General features: G+C 38.5%; 1 protein-coding gene and 1 long non-coding RNA gene across 3 annotated transcripts in view; both read left to right on the forward strand.

The window, feature by feature from the left end:
• MCU (mitochondrial calcium uniporter) overlaps positions 1–16,102 on the forward strand; it is a 202,937-nt gene that overhangs the window by 49,025 nt on the left and 137,810 nt on the right. The gene's annotated exons all lie outside the window — the stretch shown is intronic.
• Positions 7,611–14,888, forward strand: LOC146396881 (uncharacterized). The gene is made up of 2 exons (XR_014828133.1): positions 7,611–8,662; positions 10,787–14,888. It is a non-coding gene; the product is annotated as an uncharacterized LOC146396881 (long non-coding RNA).

Genomic DNA, 16,102 nt, shown 5'->3' on the forward strand with positions numbered 1-16,102 from the left:
ATACAGCAGTTAATGAGCTTAATAATAAAGCTCTTGAGAGAGCAGCAATTAATTGGCCATGACTAAATGTAGGTTTCAATACACACAAGCAAATTGTATAAAAAATATGCCCCTGTAATTTATAGACATTCTCTGAAAAGTGTAAACATATAGAAACAGTCTTCTTTTGAAAGTGGAAGGTATTTTCATACCAAGTGGAATGAAAGACATCTGTACTGTGAGAAGAGTATTCATGTTCTCTGTGGTCAGTGGTCACCACTGTTGACATTTCCTGTGCCATGCTTCCAGTTGACTGTGGCTGGTGGATTATTTATATCTAAAACTTCCATTTGATTAGTCTTCTTGTTTCCACTTGTTTCTATTTTTTCTATGTACTCTGTCCATCTTTGTCATCGTAGGGTTTCTTTAGACCTGCAGTTCTATTTAATTTATACTCTGTTGTATTACCATTTTTCCTGAGAGGTTTTCAGCATTTTTATATACACTTCAGCCATTTTTTAGACCTCTAGGCCTTGGATTAAGGAAATAGTGCTCAGCACTTCTTACCTTCACAACCTATTCGTCACCACTGGTCAGTGTTTTTATTTATAAATTAGTAGCCATTGTTTTTTGTTTGTTTGTTTTTAAGGCCACTCCTGCAACATATGGAAGTTCCCAGGCTAGGTGTTGAATCAGAGCTGCAGCTGAGGCCGAAGGCACAGCCATGGCAACACTGGATCTAAGCCACATCTGTCACCTATGCTGTAGCTTGTGGCAAATGCTGGAACCTTAACCCCCTGAGTGAGGCCAGGGATCGAACCCATATCCTTATGGAGAGTTGGTTGGAACCTTAACCCTCTGAGCCACAATGGGAACTCCAGCCATTGTTTTTATGTGTACATTTAATGATTGCCTATTCATTGACTAAAGTCACTATGTGAAAGCTGTAATTTAAAGGGTTCATATAGGACACAGTGGAAGGTAAGGCAGACATGTGTCTTGCCCAACAATTTCCACACAGATGGGTATACCTAATAACAAAGAGCCATTAGTTGTAAAATAATTTATTGGTCATGGGCAGGGAATTATTTCACCCAATGGAGAAGATAGAAAGAACCAGAGAACCTGAGTTAGGAAAGGTGATTCTCCTGAAGATGGAATTAGAATGGTAGTTCGCTCTTTGGGCAACTCCTGAGCTGATTTTTAGGGGGTGCAAAGCAATAAATACTACCAAGGATTTTATTCAAGGCAGGAAGTCAGGGAAAGGGGGGCAAACAAGTGCACTGTATTTGGCTTTGGTATCAAATGTGTGTGGGTACATGTGTGTGAGTAGCCGGATGGGGTAGGGTGAAAGGAGAGAGTGTGAGTGAGTGTGCCACTTGGTCACTATATTTAATGGCCTTGCCTGGAGATTAGCTGTCTAGGGAAAGGTTTCTTGAGCCCCCTTAATATAAACATCCTTTATGAGGGGGATGGTAAACTTAGCTATAATTCATTCCTTTATTCATTCAGCAAGTATTTATACTTAGTACCTTTTGTATCAGGCACTGTTCTATCATTGGAAGCTTTTCTTTTTGTTTGTATTTGTTCATTTAAGGAGCTATGTAAGTCATGTTTCTACTTCTAGAAGCTTGCAGTATAAGCTTTATGAGTAAGTTTATTATGAATTCAGAGGCAAATGAAAGAAACTTTGACAAAAAAAAAGATTGATTTTGCATTACCACCTAGGAGAGTAGATGCTTTTATTGGAAGAGTGGCTGTGAAGAAACCATGAAAGATTTAGTACCTGATAGAATTTGAGACAGCTAATTAGACTTGAAAATAACCCTTGTTCTATGTAGGAGCTTTACTTCTACTTGAAGTCCTCTTGGTGCATGATGGTAGCTGATTCTGAGAAGCTGAGCAAGATACTGTTCTATAGTTTAATTAAACTGCAGCTCTTTCCAATAATCCAGCCATTTGTTGTTTGTAACTCATTTTTTTCACTTCTTCCCTTTGACAGTTTTACATATATTATTTTTTTAATTTTGCTTTTGTTATTTGAAAGTTCTTTTAACTCAATTCCTTTTTAACCCACCCTTAATATAGAAAGTACTTTCTATATATTTTATAAATTTTTTCTGTCTTATGTGATAACTATATCATTTAGTTTCATTTTTCCTATCCTAGATCTAAAGCAGGTTGGTTTTTTGTTTTTATTTTTGTTTTTTTGGATGGTTAACAGCAGTAATATGATGTTCCTATTTAGTGACAGACCAAGTGCAGCAATGTGCTGACTTCATTTTGCCAACTAGCTCCTTGAATCCAGAAAAATTTGGTGAGGAGGAAAAAAAATGCTAGAATTTTTGGCTGACTGCTCACAGCTTTGAAACAGAACATAAACTGCAAGGCTGGTGGTTGTTCAAAGCCACAGACCCTCTCCTTTTTTAAAAACATCTGGTTCATACCAGATTTCTTGGAGCTACAGGACAGACTTTCTGCCAGACCTGTTCCCGAGTTTTATTGGAGAGTATTGCAGGAATGGTGAGCTAGACTTCTGGGTCAGCAGATAGTCCCCATGTCACTGGGTGACATTTTATATTTTCTTTTAGCCTTTGGGTATTTAGTTTAAGAATTTTCTCTCCTTAAAGTGATCTGTCCCTCTTGTTTTGGATTTGTGTAATAAGATCTGCAAATAAGTATTTCATATTAACATTATAAAATTTTCTTTGTGGTTAGCCTATTTGAGTTTTAAAAAACTATGTAAAATTGAGGAGTTCCCGTCGTGGCGCAGTGGTTAACGAATCCGACTAGGAACCATGAGGTTGCTGGTTCGGTCCCTGCCCTTGCTCAGTGGGTTGACGATCCGGCGTTGCCATGAGCGGTGGTGTAGGTTGCAGACGCGGCTTGGATCCCGCATTGCTGTGGCTCTGGCGTAGGCCGGGGGCTACAGCTCCGATTCGACCCCTAGCCTGGGAACCTCCATATGCCGAGGGAGCGGCCCAAAGAAATAGCAAAAAGACAAACAAACAAAAAAAACAACTATGTAAAATTGAAAGGCTTATGAACAACTTAAACCAGTTTAACTAAAAAAAAAAATTTTTTTTTTTTTTTTTTTTTTTTGTCTTTTTAGGGCCACACCTGCAGCATATGGAAGTTCCCAGGCTAGGGTCAAATTTGAGCTGCAGTTGCTGGCCTTCACCACAGCCACAGTAACGTGGGATCTGAGCTTCGTCTGCCACCTACACCACAACTCATGGTGACTTGGGATCCTTAACCCACTGAGTGAGGCCAGAAGTTGAACCTACATCCTCATGGTATGATACTAGTCGGGTTGGTTACCGCTGAGCCCTGAGAGGAACTCCAGTTTAATTCAGTTTTTTAAGGAAGCAGGTTTATATCTAAAGACTCAAATTCTGTTTACCTAAAGGTATACTTGGTTTTTCTTATAATAGAAATATTTTAGTATTTTATACATAAACAGTTACCATGGTATGTTACTTTTCGTCACAAGGACTTGGCAAACACAGATACTTTGTAAAACAAGTGTCCTCACACCACAACTTTTTCGTTGAGAGCCTTTTTGTGTATTTTAAAGTTTTCTACTGTACCATGTAGCGTAATATTTTACATAGCAGAATTTTTCACCATAGACTCAGTATTTTTCCTCTGAAAGTCTGTAGTTACAAACTTGATTGAGTAGCTATTAAAATTGTTTTAAAAATTGTACAATATACATAATATAAAATTTACTGTCTTAACTACATTTAAGTATATAGGTCAGTGACATTAAGTACATTTACAGTGTTGTGCTCCATCCACGACTATCCATAGAACTTTTTCGTCATCCTATACTGAAGTAGCTGTCTTTACTGCTTTCTGGTGGAAGGGCATCCTACCTGGTTCTGCCTGTATTTTGTTTCCTTGGATTAGGTTTTCCTTTGCAGTCTAATCCTAGTGTGCATATTTCCATCTTCTGTTTATTCACTCAACAAATATTTATTGAGCACCTCTGTGTAGGTAATATGGCAGGGAACCTTGTGGTATAACTATTGGCTGTAATAGTCAAATACAGAACTGATACCGCCACACTAGCATTGCTGTAGTGTTTCAAAAGTCAAAAAGAAGAAATCTCTATAAAATATTTGAATTATGGCCAGGCTTAAAGGAAAAAAATAGTTAAAAGGGAAAAAATTCTTGAGCAAAAGCTCCAAGTCATATCACATACCTGGAGAATCCAAAAAAATCTTTTGTGATTATAAAAAAACTTGTACAGTGGATTTATAGTTAACTTTAAGTGTCACAGAGGCATAAATGTTACCTATTTTGTCTATGTAAATATTACCTCCCTTTTAAATTGGATAAATATGTCTCCAGAGAGATATATCATTTGAATTGTATTTATTAATGCTGTGTCTATCCCAAGCAGTTATGTCTAAAGTCCAAGAGTTTCCTGTGTGGCCTAGTGGTTAAGGATTGGGTATTGTCACTGCTGTGGCGGCTCAGGTTCGATCCCTGGCCCAGGACCTTTCACATGCTGTGTGCATGCCCCCCCCCCCCACAAAACAAGTCTGTCATTTTTAGGTCTCCTATTTGTTCTAGGCTATGTAATAAGATTTTAGTGTGTGAAATATCTAAAATCACCTCCAGAGATTTTATGCTATTTTTATAATTTTAATGTCTGTAGCCATCTGAAATCTAAACTCAACACAAATTTGTTATAATTGCTATCATGTACGGTAATCCAGGATACAGGAAAAGGAATTTATATGGATCCTCTAATGCCAACCCTGAGATACCAAGACTTGTGGTCAGTATGTTAGGGTACTGGGAGGTGTCAGATTTATTAGCTCTTAGAAGCTTGGTAAACACTTCATGGTAGGTTGCTAAGTATGAAATTAGTCTCTTTGAAATTTGGAAATATAAAGAGAGTTCTGAACCTAACAATGAAACTGTTTAGGGCTTTTTAGCATAAATCTGGAGATGTGACCAAAAGAAGCTAAAAATATAAAAGTTTAGAAGTGGATGCAGGATTTGTCCTGCATGTAAAATCTTATTACATAGCCTGTGTGTGTGTGTGTGTGTGTGTGTGTGTGTGTGTGTGTGTGTGTTAAGGCACACCCATAGCATATGGAAGTTCCCAGGCAAGGGGTTGAACTGGAGTTGCAGCTGCCCGCCGACGCCACAGCCACAGCAACGTGGCATCTGAGCCTCATCTGTGACCCACGTGGCAATGCCAGATCCTTAACCGCACTGAGGGATTGAACCTGCATCCTCATGGATACTAGTCAGGTACATTACCCTTGAGCCACGATGGGAACTCCCAGGACAAAGTGTTATAGAGGAATAGTTTGAGCTTATTTTTGTTTGACTTAGATTGCCTATTTGCTGCATTTAGTCTATGTACAAGGCCCAGGTTTTATTTCCTCATTTTGTGCACTCCTTTGTGGACATGAGTTTCCCAAACTGCCCCTGTGGTCTTAAATCTATAGTTGGTTGCTTTGAGATATTTGGGAGACTGCACAGTGCCTCAGTAAATAGTAAAGAATACTCCTCGAACCAGCAGTTTTAAAAAAATGGGGAAAAAGACAAGGCTTGAGCCAAAAAAGTTAGGAGCATTATATTTAAAAATAGTCCAAGTTTTAGTTTGGTTTTCATTTTCTTCTTTTTAAACTCTTTTAGAGTATAGTGCTTGTTACTATGGAGTAATAAGGACTGTTCTTGTTACAGATAATTTTGTTGCTTTGGTACTTTTGATGCAACTGCAAAGACTTTATAACGAGCAGAGTGTTAGGCCTTCTATTGTTGTTAGGAAAATTACTATGGAAACACATCAAAACATAGAACATTATAGGACTGTTCAGTCAAAATATAGTGCAGCTACATATGTAATTTAAAACTTTTTAGGAGTTCCCTGGTGGCTCAGTGGGTTAAAGATCCAGTGTTGTCACTGCTGTGGCTTGGGTCACTGCAGTAGCGTGGGTTCGATCTCTGGCCCTGGAACTTATGTGTGTCAAAGGCATGAGCTAAAAACAACAACAACAAAAACTTTTCTGTAGCCACATAAAAAGGTAAAGAAAAGACAGGTGAAAAAAACTATGAATGAGTTATTTTACTTTTGGGGGAGTACTAAGTCCTCAAGAATCTTAGCACACATCTCAATTAGCATATGACTGGGGGCTGTCATAGCACAGTGTAGGTCTGTCATTTTATTCTCTCTCTTTATCTCATCAGATATGTTACCAAGGAATGTTAACAAGTATTAACTTTTTCCTACCCGGTGACCTGTCCAAAGTTGGATGACAAGAAGGATAAATAAGGAGTCTAGGTAGCTGATTCCCTGAGGAAGCAAGTTTGTTGTTTTAATAGACTGTGAAAGAAATATATCCTGGTCCGTGCTTGTTACAATCTCAAGAAGGTATTGTAATTTAAAACCTATCCTTTCTTTTTTTTTTTTTTATTTTTTTTATTTTTTAATTTTTTATTTATTTATTTTTTTTGTCTTTTTTGTTGTTGCTATTTCTTGGGCCACTTCCGCGGCATATGGAGGTTCCCAGGCTAGGGGTTGAATCAGAGCCATAGCCACCGGCCTACGCCAGAGCCACAGCAACGCGGGATCCGAGCCGCGTCTGCAACCTACACCACAGCTCACGGCAACGCCGGATCGTTAACCCACTGAGCATAGGGCAGGGATCGAACCCGCAACCTCATGGTTCCTAGTCGGATTCGTTAACCACTGCGCCACAACGGGAACTCCATATCCTTTCTTTAATAATGGTATCACATCCAAGAAATAGATAAACTTTCCATCGGGAGATAGAGCATATTAGAGTCATTTAGCTTCCTTAGAATTTGGCAGATAGCATCCTAAATTGGAATAAAAAGCACTGGTCTTGGATAAAGAGGGTGTGATTTGAACCATAAAAAAGAGTGAAATCTCTCCATTTGGAACAACATGGATGCACCTGGAGGATATTATGCTTAGAAAAATAAGTCAGACAGAGAAAGATAATTACTGTATGTTTTCACTTATATGTAGTATCTAAAAATTAACAAAAATGAACACACAAAACAAAAACAGACTCATAGATACAGAGAACTAGCTACGAGTTACCAGAGGAAAGAGGGATAAAACAGGTGAAGGGGAATAAGAGGTACAAACTATTAGATATAAAATAAATGTTACAGGTATGTAATGTACAGAATAGGAAATATAGTCAATATTTTATAATACCTTTGGAGTATAATCTATAAAAATAGCAAATTACTATGTTGTACACTTGAAACTAATATAAAAATGTGTATTTCAAAATTAAAAAAAAGCACTGGCCTCTTTGCTGTTAAATAGGTGTAAAATGAAAATGGAGACATGAGTAGAAATTTTAATTGGGTGATTTGTTTTTCTTCAACATGAAACTAGAGTTTCTCCTAAGCTATTAATCCTAGGGATATGGCGTAACTAGCATTTCAGATTATTTAATAAAATATGCGGTTATAGAATCTGAAGAAGAGAATTTTATTAGCTATAATTGACAAAATAAATAAGTGTAACACATTAATTAAATTCATTATTCTTGCCCTTCTTCTTTTTTTCCCTTCCTTAAACCTTTTACAAGGGCTGTTTGTAGGACTACTTTCTATGTCTTGGTATTGGGTAGGGATTTTGAGTTAGGTCCCCAAAAGGGGAAATAGATTAAGGATAGAATGGCCATATAATTCATCATATGAAGTCTCTTTGGGTCCATGTGCCAGACTTTCTCTGTGGTTTGCCTACCAGTAGGCTTGCTAGGATATAAGGTTTACATCTTTTTCTTTATACGTGCTGCCCAAAGTGGTCATACCAATTTACTTTTTCACCAGTAGTGTACAGGAGTTCACATCGTTCCATATCCTTTCAATACCGCTTGTTGTCGTCAGGCTTTTAGTTTTTTTTTCCCCCAAATGATGGATATGAGATGCACTCTTAGAGTATTTTAAATCATTTTCCTGATTATGAGTGAGGTTGAGTGCTTTAAAAATATTTCATAGCTATTCATGTTTCTCCTGTGAGTCTTCCATTTATACCTTTAATCCATTTTCTACTTAAAATCAGCTCTTAGGATCAATTTAAATGTGTTCTATGTAATTACATCGTTTTAAATGTCATTACCTCAGAAAAACCCCTTTTAATGGCCTCTGATATGAAATCAGTAGTCCAAATGAGTAGTTTGTCTATTTTTAGATCTTCTGCTTCAGAAATCATTGCTTAGAACTTCTGGGTTGGTGAACCTGTGGAGATATGGGGAAAATGGGTCTTCCTGGAGAGGCACTCCTTCCCACATCCTTGCTCTATATCTCTTCAGTTTGACTGTTTCTAGTTTCTGATGCTCTCTCCAGGTAGATAGTGTCATAATTAAGTTGAATTTTCGGACACCCTGCTGGTGTTCAAGAATTGCTTGTTGGTGGTGTAGGTAAACCTTTCATGCACATATGTTGGAATTGAGTCCAGGAACCCAAAATAGTTATATGTCAGGAAAGGGAAAACGGTACAGGAGAACCAACCCAGATGAGATTTGGAGCAGTGATCATCTGTGAACCATCAGAGTCAGCCAGCCAGCTTCTCAGAAGCCCAAACATAGTTTTCATGAAAGAGAAAAATTAAAGCGAATAGATCATACCTCGAAGAGATTAAAAAATTAAAATTGGGAGTTCCCGTCGTGGCGCAGTGGTTAACGAATCTGACTAGGAACCATGAGGTTGCGGGTTCGGTCCCTGCCCTTGCTCAGTGGGTTAACGATCCGGCGTTGCCGTGAGCTGTGGTGTAGGTTGCAGACGTGGCTCGGATCCCGCGTTGCTGTGGCTCTGGCGTAGGCTGGCAGCTACAGCTCCGATTCGACCCCTAGCCTGGGAACCTCCATATGCCGCGGAAGCGGCCCAAGAGATAGCAACAACAACAACAACAAAAAAGACAAAAGACAAAAAAAAAAAAAAAAAAAAAAATTAAAATTGACTTTAACTTTTAAATACATTTCATATAAATTATGGCCACTGGAACACAGATCTTCTATCAGATACATGTCTTTAACAATCTTTGTGTCAGAAACCTCTGTCTCAAATTTAAACACCTATCTAGTTTAAGAAAAAAATCATTGTTTACTTTCTGCCTTCTGACAATTTGCATACTGTTTCGTTGTATTTTATGGACTGAATATGTTCTTTGATAAATTCAAATTGGTCATGCATTTCAGCAGCTGAAACATTTAGTGTTTTAAAACCAAATCAGCATTTACTTCCTCTGAAGGCCTCATATCTAGATGAGCAGAATTTTAAACTTGTGGTATATCATCTCAATGTTGCCATTCATTGTTAGCAAAATATCGGACCATTGACAACACATACTTGTTCATTACATAGTGCACAAGTGTTTAACTTTGGAAATAAAAATTTTGAACTACTCTTGTGTTTCTGACTTTATCCTAGTCATCCTTCAATGCCACTTTTAGGTGGCTGTGTTATTTCTTAGTGGCATGTTTTATTTATGAGATTAGAGATGTTATGCTCTAGTAACACACATTAAATAAAGGAAATAGGGAGTTCCCTTTGTGGCTCAGTAGGTTAAGAACCTGGCTAGGGAGTTCCCGTCGTGGCGCAGAGGTTAACGAATCCGACTAGGAACCATGAGGTTGCGGGTTCGGTCCCTGCCCTTGCTCAGTGGGTTAAGGATCCGGTGTTGCCGTGAGCTGTGGTGTAGGTTGCAGACGCAGCTCAGATCCAGCGTTGCTGTGGCTCTGGCGTAGGCTGGCAGCTACAGTTCTGATTAGACCTCTAGCCGGGGAACCTCCATATGCCGCGGGAGCGGCCCAAAGAAATAGCAAAAAGCCAAAAAGCCAAAAAAAAAAAAAAGAACCTGGCTAGTATCTATGAGGTTGCAGGTTCGATTCCTGGCCTCATTCAGTGGATTAATGATCCAGTGTTGCCCCAGGCTGTGGCATGGATTGCAGATACAGCTTGGATCTGGTGTTGCTGTGGCTGTGGGGTAGGCTGTCAGCTGCAGCTCCAGTTTGACCCCTAGCCTGGGAACTTCTATATGTGGCCCTTAAAAGGAAAAAAAAAAAATTCCTCTCTAATGTTGTGAGGGCACATTAGTGATAATTCAATATTATATTTGAATGTGGCAGCCATGTGCGTCTGCCTGTCCATGATACAGGGAGACTTGTCCTTTGACAGATTATTCTGCCAGATGTTCAGTGTTTTCTTCCCAAATGGAGCAGACGGAGTCACATGAATTTGGCCTTGATCTTAATGGAGGTTGGTTTATATATAGTTTGTAGAACTGCCCAGTAGAAACCAAAGATTTCATGAAGTTAATCCCTTGAGATGCCTTAGGGGACAAACTTTTTTTGCTTCTTGTGCTCTGTTGTGCACGTTTCTCAGACAGGTAGTCAAGAAGCCTTGGAGAAGGAAAAGGGAGGTTTTTTTTGTTGCTGTCTTCAGCTTGGAGGTTTGTTCTGCCCCAAGAAAGGCAGTGCATTCTAGGAAAAATAACAGTGAATTTAGCCTATTTATTGCCCACTTCTGGCATTATTTTTTTATTTCCTCAGTTTAGGTGATTGCCCAGACTTTCCTCATTTGTTGCTTTTTATTATTTTTTTTTAGGGCTCCACCTGCGGCATGTGGAGGCTCCCAGGTTAGGGGTCCAGTCGGAGCTACAGCTGCCGGCCTACACCAAAGCCACAGCAATATCAGATCCGAGCCATGTCTATGACTTACACCACAGCTCACAGCAACACTGGATCTTTAACCCCCTGAGCGAGAGCAGGGATCGAACCTGCAACCTCATGGTTCCTAGTCAGATTTGTTTCTGCTTTGCCATGCACGACAGGAACTCCCTCATTTGTTAAATGGAGGTAATATCACTTGCTCTGAGTAACCCTGAGAGATGTGAGGTGAGGCAGGCTTGAGGCTCTAGCATGTGCTGCATAAAATGCTACTAAACAAGCCAAAAGAATGCAGCAAGTATTGCCAGATGATATTGCTGATGATACTGATTATCCCAGCTATCAATTCTTATACTTCCTCAAGTTTCCAAATTATGATTACCTTTTGATTGAGCCATTTGTGTGTAGTACCTCTAGCAAGTGCTATACTAAGATTCCAAAGAATTAAAAGGTGACATGTCATAAGGCTTGCATTTGTAGAATGTTTCTATTCTTGAAAAGCACTTTCACAACGTTTCCTTTATCATGCATTGAAATAACTAAAGCAGGGATTTTTATATCTATTTTTATGACATTGTGTTGGCAGAAAAAATATTTCCATGTGATTATCACTTTGCGGTAAAAAATCTTTTTCATACATTATCTCAGAGGAGACCCACAGAGGTGAATTGATTTACCGAGGACATAACACTATTTTGTGACAGATTCAGATTTGAATACAGAGCTTCTTGGTGTCCATCCCTCCCGTGAAAATATGTCTTGATGAAGAGAATAATCTGTAGCAATTATAGAATGTGCTTTATATCCAGGTGCCAAGAAGATACAGGCATAGAGTTGGAAAAACATTCCTTTCTTCCTTTAGTACTGTATCTGTGCTTCCCTTAGTAGTGGTATCTACTACTGTAAATGTGTAGTAAATGTGTAGCTAGCATTCCGGTTGTGGTAATAACTTTGAATAGGAACAGAGTGACAACAAAACTTGCTCATTTGGAAGATAGAGAGACATGAAGGAAGCATAAGATCTTAGGTCTTCATTTTATTTCGGGTTTTGCCTGCTGTGTGGGTCACAGTAAGCATCATTCAGTTGCAGAATTGGAGGCCTGTTAAATCCTCTAGTTTACAGGCCTGTGGTATATATTCCTTGTAGCTGAATTACGCTGCAGTGAGACTATAAGCTTGGAATTTATGGTAATAGAAGTTTTAAATATTCCAAACATTGCATTATGGCTGGAAGAAGCTCTTTTCTTAAGGGAGCAGGATCAAATGTCTGCTTTGAGGTGAAATGAATCAACAGGAGGTTTCTGAGGAGCATTCTTTTCCAAGTTCAGAGAAACTGCAGCTATGTCACTATGTGTAAATCTGGTGATTTATGTGTGTCACATGGATATAAAACTCAGTCTTTCCTATGAAAGGCTCTAATCTTAAGCAAGGTTTAGTGTTCTCTGAAGTGATTTTTCTTTTTCTTTTTTTTTTTTTTAAAGTGAGCTCAAACCTGATAGATTGTTGGGTGTTTTATTTGGGGGGGGTTGCTTTCTTTTGATTTTGACTGGATACCATTTAGTCTTCTCTTAAATTTGTATTGTTTACAGAGCTCTCTAATTTTCCTCTCAGAATTTAAAACGATCCATGAGTATGATTGTCCTCCCTAAAATAAGTAATATCCAAAACATGAATGTGTGGTGTAAAAATGTTAAATAAATTATCAGTACTAACAGCAGTGACACCCTTTAACATTCATCATCCATTTACTAAGTCCTAGGTACCAAGAACTTTTTCTATTTGCTAATCTTTATATAAAAATATAAACATGAAATAGTTTATAAAATGCCTTATTGTCATAATTCAACATTCATAGAAATATCTTATGAAGTAGATGGTATTCATTTGAAAAGATGAGGAATCTGAGGCTCAGAGAGGCACATGTACATGGTTGCTATACTTTATTGGTTACAGTTTATTGAGCATTTTTTCAGTGCCTCTCGTCATTTTTATGTAATCCTCAAAACTTGAGTTCCCATTATGGCTCAGCAGTAATGAACCTGACTGGTATCTATGAGGATGTGGGTCCAGTCCCTGGCTTCAGTGGTTTAAAGGATCAGGTGTTGCCGTGAGCTGCAGTGTAGGTCGCAGACACTAGTTGGTTCTGGTGTTGCTGTGGCTATTAGCTGTGATTCGACCCCTAGCCTGGAACTTCCATTTGCTGGGGGTGCAACACTAAAAGACGAAAAAACCAAAAACAAACAGAAAACCAAAAAACTGCACTGTGAGGCAAACACTGTTTTCAAACACTTTTTCCACATAGGGAAACTCAGGTTTAGAGTGGTTAAGTAACTTGCCCAAGATTACATAACCAGTAGTAAGTACTGGAGGAGGCGGTTACCACTAGCTTGTGAGACAGTTTTGTTTCAAGTAGAAAAAAGTACCCCCTATCATGAACCAATTAAATAACTGAAACTTCTTCAGGACTGCCATACCATTTTAGTCAGTAGCTTTGGGACTGGGTTAGGTGCCGCTTCTTCCAAAAAATGCAGCCCCTGTTCCAGGGTGGAGGGCTTAATGAGCTGAATGTGGGCACACTTTCATCCCCCTTCACTTTCTTGACCAGGTGCCTTTGTTTTGTGCTTTAACTTCATCACCATGCATAGTGGTCTCAAAGCTAAGATTTCAGCCACGTCTGTCTGACTCCAGAGCCTGTGGTTTATTTATTAGCATACTGCCAGTTAATCGCGAAGTTACCTTCAATCCAATTTTTCTGACCATAAACACTTTACTCTTTCTGTTGTATACCATGCAGGTTGGTTGACTTACTGGTAACACAGGAGTTCCCATACGATGCTGTGTCCATTGCTCAGTTCCACAGGCATCATTTGTTGGTAAAGACTTCTGAGGGTTTAGCAGGAAGAGCTAAAGAGTGATAACCCACATCTCATAACTATTTTTTTGGTTAACTGTAGCTCAAGACTTATTCTTGAATTCCTGAGTTCACCACCTAGTTAGCTCTGTGACCTTGACCATGTTAGGGAAAGAAAATAGTATAATGGTTAAGAGCATGGACTTTGGACTCTGATTACCTGGGGTCAGATTCTAGCTATTACTAACTCTGTGAACTTGAGAAACTTACTTTATGTCCTTAAATCTTGTTTGTAATATTAGAGGTGGAATGGGAAACATTAATTCCTATCCTAAAGAGTTATGAGAATATATTTGACTATATGAGTTAAATATATTAAGTACTTAGAACATTGCTTGGTATGTAAATATAGTAAGTATCTAAATGCTAGCTAAGGAGTTCCTGCTGAGGTGCAGTGTGTTAAGAATCTGTCATTTGCTACAGCTGAGTCTTGGATTTGATCTCTGGCCTGGGAACGTCTATATGTGCTGGATGTAGCACCCCGCCCCCACCCCAAATATTAGCTGATATTTTTGTTGTTATTATTAATATTACATCATTATGAATTTGTGCCTGTAAGTCCAAGCAGTTTGATTTGCTGAAATATAAGTGATCATCTAAATATGGTCTCTCAGAGGATTCAAAGAAACGGAAAGATAGTCCATGCTCCTGGATTGGAAGAATTAATATCGTTTAAATGGCCATACTACTCAAAACAATCTACATATTCAATGCAATCCCTATCCAATTACCCATGACATCTTTCACAGAACTAGAACAAACAATCCAAAAATTTATATGGAGCCACAAAAGACCCAGAATTGCCAAAGCAATCGTGAGGAACAAAAACCAAGCAGGAGACAGAACCCTCTCAGACTTCAGACAATATTACAAAGCTACAGTAATCAAGACAGTGTGGTACTGGCATCAAAACAGACATACAGACCAATGGAATAGAATAGAGATCCCAGAAATAAACCCAGACACCTATTGTCAATTACTTTCTGACAAAGGAGGCAAGAACATAAAATGGGAAAAAGAGTCTTTTCAATAAGTGGTGCTGGGAAAACTGGACAGCTGCATGTAAATCAATGAAACTGGAACACACCCTCACACCATGCACAAAAATAAACTCCAAATGGCTTAGAGATTTAAGTGTAAGACAAGACACCATAAAACTCTTAGAGGAGAGAGAACCTAGGCAAAACATTTTCTGACATCAGTCATACAAATGTTTCCTTAGGCACCTTCCCAAAACAGTAGAAATAAAAACAAACCAGTGGGACCTAATCAAATGTACAAGCTTTTCACAGCAAAGAAAACCATAAAAAAACAAAACAAAACCCCCAAAGACAACCTACAGAATGGGAGAAAATAGTTGCAAATGATAGAACTGACAAGGCTTAATCTCTACAGTACACAAACAACTTATCCAACTCAACAGCAAAAAAACCTACAACTCAATTGAAAAATGGGCAAAAGACCTGAATAGAAATTTTTCCAAAGAGTGCAGATGGCCAACAGGCACATGAAAAAATGCTCAACATCACTAATTATTAGAGAAATACCTATCAAAACTACAGTGAGGTGCCACCTCACACTAGTCAGTAAGGCCATCATTAACAAGTCAACAAATAACAAATGCTGGAGAGTGTATGGAGAAAAGGGTACCCTACTTCACTGTTGGTGGGAATGTCAGTTGGTACTACCACTATGGAAAACAGTGTGGAGGTACCTCTACTAAATATAGAGCTACCATATGAGCCAGAAATCCTACTCCTGGGCATATATCTGGACAAAACTTTCCTTGAAAAAGACACATGTACCCGTATGTTCATTGCAGCTCTATTCACAATACCCAGGACATGGAAACAACCTAAATGTCCATTGACAGATGAATGGATTAAGATGTGGTATATATACACAATGGAATACTACTCAGTCATAAAAAGAACAAAATAATGCCATTTGTAGCAATGTGGATGGAACTAGAGACTCTCATCCTGAGTGAAGTAAGTCAGAAAAAGACAAATACCATATGATATCACATATCTGAAATCTAATATATAGCACAAATGAACCTATCTACAGAAAAGAAACTCATGTACTTGGAGAACAGACTTGTGGTTGCCAAGGGAGATGGTGAGGGAGTGGGAGGGACTGCGAATTTGGGGTTAGTAGGTGCAAACTATTGTATTTGGAGTGGATAAACAATGAGATCCTGCTGTATAGCACAGGGAACTATATGTAATCACTTGTGATGGAACATGATGGAGGAAAATGTGAGAAAAACAGTGTGTGTAAATATATGTGTGTGTGTGTGTATATATATGTATAGGTCACTGCTGTACAGTAGAAATTGACAGAACATTGTAAATCAACTATAACAGAAAAAACAAAAATCTTAAATAAATAAGGTCTCTTGGGACTTCTTCCTGCCATACAAAAATTTTCAAAGATTGCCTCAAAGTTCTTGCTTTAGGGATACTAGCCCAATTGAAACCTATTCCTAAAAGAGGTTTGCACAGTCATATAGTATCCTCCATTCATTTTTTTT

Source organism: Sus scrofa, chromosome 14, assembly GCF_054392235.1.
Source record: "Sus scrofa isolate SSC_HxYL_T2T_F1_AM1 chromosome 14, Sscrofa_HxYL_maternal_Yorkshire_Landrace_v2.0, whole genome shotgun sequence".
NCBI classification, from domain to species: domain Eukaryota; kingdom Metazoa; phylum Chordata; class Mammalia; order Artiodactyla; family Suidae; genus Sus; species Sus scrofa.